Source organism: Triticum aestivum, chromosome 2D, assembly GCF_018294505.1.
Source record: "Triticum aestivum cultivar Chinese Spring chromosome 2D, IWGSC CS RefSeq v2.1, whole genome shotgun sequence".
In the NCBI taxonomy this organism is placed as follows: Eukaryota; Viridiplantae; Streptophyta; class Magnoliopsida; order Poales; family Poaceae; genus Triticum; species Triticum aestivum.
Genome location: NC_057799.1, coordinates 152,130,383 through 152,134,424, shown reverse-complemented (window position 1 = coordinate 152,134,424; position 4,042 = coordinate 152,130,383).

Below are 4,042 nucleotides of genomic sequence, written 5' to 3'. Positions count from 1 at the left end.
GACTGACCCAATTTTGAAATTTAGTCTACTGTGATTTAACTAGTGTGGAATATAAAAGGGGAAAACCATAAGCATTGGGAGTATAGTGTTGAGCGTGCCATGGCGGATCTGAAGGTGCAAACCGGACAAAGGCAACTTCGCAACCAAGACAAGAAATCAGAGTAAAGCAGTGGCGATCTATTTTCTTGCTGCGATAAATAAGTTGAGCAGATACGAAAGAGTACCGCCTCTGGTGCGGCGTCGTGTACGCATCTGCTGAGAATTTGACGGTGCTGTGGAGCGATGGATGTCGGCGGCGTGGAAGCAGATCTAGGAGGGTAGACGGTGGCGGCGGGGCGCGGTGGACGAGACGGTCGTAGGAGCGGCGCCGGCAAGGTGGACGACGGCGGGGATGAAGCGAGAGGACGGGATGCTAGGATCCCGGTCCGAAGCCGTGGATGAGAGAGGTCGATCTCTTGTGATGGACGGCGGCGTCGGGGTATCAGCTCCGGCATGGTGGAGGAGGACGGCGGTGGATGGGGTGGCGGACGGCGGCGGACGGAGGAGGGTGGGGTGGAGAGGGTGTTTTGGCGCCCACAGAGTACGAATGGGGAAAAGGGAGGTAGAGAGGAAGGGGGAAACATGTATTCAGGGCGCGCTTGTCTCAAATGCGAGGAAATTTACAAACTTAGCCCCTGTTTCAAATTTCTACTACATCACCGCAACATTAGTCGGTTGGGGATAGGACGGTAATCTCGCATCCACCGAATATTTGCCGACGAGAGTTTGTTTTTGGCGCCCACCATGTATGAATATGAATCGGGGAGGGAGTCGATTTCGGCCGAGGACACACTGTGTTTTGGCGCCCACCATGTATGAATCCGGGTGAGAGGCGGTTACGTCACGTTTGGGTGAAATTACAAACCTACCCCTATCGAAACCTATAGAAATCCAGCAGATAGGCTTTGCGTGGCAGGGATAGGCAGTAGTGATTTCCATCTCGCAGATTTTGGTTTCGGACGGTTACTGCGTCTTTCCCCGCTTCGTTCAAATTTTGCAGAGTGCACGTTTACCGTGCCAACTCAATTCGAATCCCGTTTGTATTCTATTTTTTCGGGCGGGATCCATTTTCAATTGGAATTACATTCTATATACATCATTTTTTATATATACTTTCAAAAGCACAACAAAGAATTCTGATCCTTTATATGTATAATATGATTTACAAATACAACGATCTCGAAATCTTAAGGTTGAATTCGAAAAAATTTAACCAAATTATGTTCTACTAAAATGTATGGATCAGTAATATCTACATATTAAATAACATAGATGTGTGTGAGTTCATATGACTATGCATGTTTGATAGATCAATTTTGGTTCGAGTATGGATTACATGTATCATCATCTCGAATTCAAATATTTGAATCCCTTTTTTGTTCACTCCTTTCACGCCCATCTCTCTCGCATGCATGCTCCTTCAGGTAGCTATCACTCTCTTTTCTCCAGCTCACTCGCACGCTCACTTCATGTTTCTCCTATCCTCGCAAACATGGTCTCTCGACGTCTCCCTTGAGAAGTGTCACACTCTCCCTATCATTATACATTACACGGTTTTCATTATCTCTCACGTCTCTACTGTTCTCTGGTATCACTCGGTACCTAAGCTTTCTTTTTCACCGCCGCACACGCAGTCTCCACTCGTCTTTCACTTTGTCTTTCTCTCTATGGGATTCTCTCACACACCCTACACGTCTCTACATATGACTCATACCACTAAAATTACAATCTCTCTCTCTCTCCTGTAGACACAACATTTGTTGCGGTCTCCTTTTCGTCTCCATCCCAGACTGACATTATTCATTTGTTTACCGATCAGACAACCCCGACTACCGTCTCCTCTCTCTCTCACACAGACACACACACACAACTCCTGCTTCCACTCCCCTTCCCGACTGCCGTCTCTCTTTCACACACACAAAACTCTCGCTTTCGCACCCCGACTCGTATTTCTCTCACAAAAATTTATCGACTAGCTAGCCTCTAGATAGGTTTATACACCCGCACACTCGTGCTTCCACCATCGCATACATGTCTCTCTCCCTCTCCTTGTATCTATGTAGATTTTTCTTCCCTTCTTGAGACACGCCCTCTCGATCGTGCAATCACACACTATCGCCTCATTTTAAGCTGATACCTATCGCACACACACTCCTTGTGTCTTTGTCACACATGCACTCCGTCCTCCTCCACTCTCCCTCTCTCTCACACACACATGGGCTTTTTGCAACAACTAGCAAGATGCCCATGCGTTGCACGGAACATCAAGATGCATTTGTATGAGTAGTTTATCTTGTGGGGGAAAAGGATGAACGAGGGAAGGCCTTATTTGCAAATGTGGAGAGGGGTGTGGGTATCTTTTTGCAAAACTGCCATAGTTTCCTTCCTATCCGTCAGATATAGATCGGACGGCCTATATTGCAGGATGGCAGGCACACGATCATCACCGACAATGTTTTTTATAAGAGTAGGGATAAAAAATAGAGCTGGTGATGATGGTGGGCCTGCCATCCTGCAATGTAGGTCGTCCGATTTATATCTGACGGATAGGAAGGAAAATATGGCAATTTACCCGCACTCTTCACCACATTTGCAGATAAGGCCTTCCCTCGTTCATCCTTTTCTCCCACAAGATCTTGATGTTCCGTGCAACGCACGGGCATCTTGCTAGTAAGAGTAGAAATTAGACATATACCACTTCTCGAATCTTGAAACCAACAACATTCCTCCCTTATCTCATCAAAACCGCCAAAGGAATATATTTTGAGTGAAACATAACATATTTTTAGTGATATACGTATTTCAAAACTAGACTTTTTTCTATCAAATCGGTGAATATGTATTAATCTACTTTGATCGTGTGGCAACGCATTGGCACATTGCTAGTAGTTATTATAATTTTTTGGACACCAGACAAACGGTGGAGTACATATACGAAGAGAAGAGGCGCACGCACGCAGTCGGCCTCTCGCTGTCTCGCACACATGAGTGTTATGTAAAGGCGACGTTAACAAATAAACCCTAAAACCCTAGGTGCACGATTGCTGCATTCGCGGGTACCGGGTACGTGGTGGAGCACCTTTGTAGGAATAGTCAGCTCGCGTGATAATTTGATCCGTAGGAGTTGATGGTCGGGACCACAGGTGAACGACTTGGAGCGCAGTGGCTCGCCAGTTGCCACAGATCGAGTAGCCACGTTTAAAATATCATTTTTTAGCGGGGTTAAGAGTTCCGATTTTCAATGGCGCGTTATAAGTAGTAAGTAGTTTTTAGAACGATTGGTATGGAGCGAAAATGGAATTCATAGTAGTACGTACCTCCTTGGCTTATGGTTGTATGGTTTTTTTTTGCGATGGAGGTTGTATGGGTTTATGTTGCGAGATGTTGAACCTGGTAGTTCTAGGGCAAATACTATGGTTTATATTTAGATGCTGGTTTTCAGTAATGAAAATCGGAAGGGGAAACCCTTCTTTGATTTAAAAAACTACTACCTCCATTCTGGTTTACTAGTCCCCATCGTACTTTGGGTCAAAGTTTGTCCACGAATTTTACTTGTAAAATGTGAATGGAAAACGAGATTTTGTTATACCCAAACAAAAAAGGACTAGAGGGAGTGATTGCTCTGACACGGACGCGACCTCTCATAGCGCAGGCATTGAACCGGCGCGCCGGCCAAGAGGGCCGCACTCGCTGCAGGCCCGGCTGAGCACGCCTCCTCGCCGCGTGCAACCAGCTTAAGACTGCCCCGCCTACCTTCATTGAATCCGCGCGTGTGCCAACAACACGTCCTTCCGCGAGCCGGCAGGCATTTTAGAACACAAAAAATGACTAAAATATAATTAATTTACGCATGGTCTTGACTTGTTGTGCTCGCACTGGTAGCAGGAACTAGTAGAGGATTTTCTTTATTTATAACTCTCCTCATATTTTTTTGGCTTTGAAGTGAATCATGGTTGTGGACATTATGTATGAATCTGCAGATATCTGTGAACATGAGTTTGAT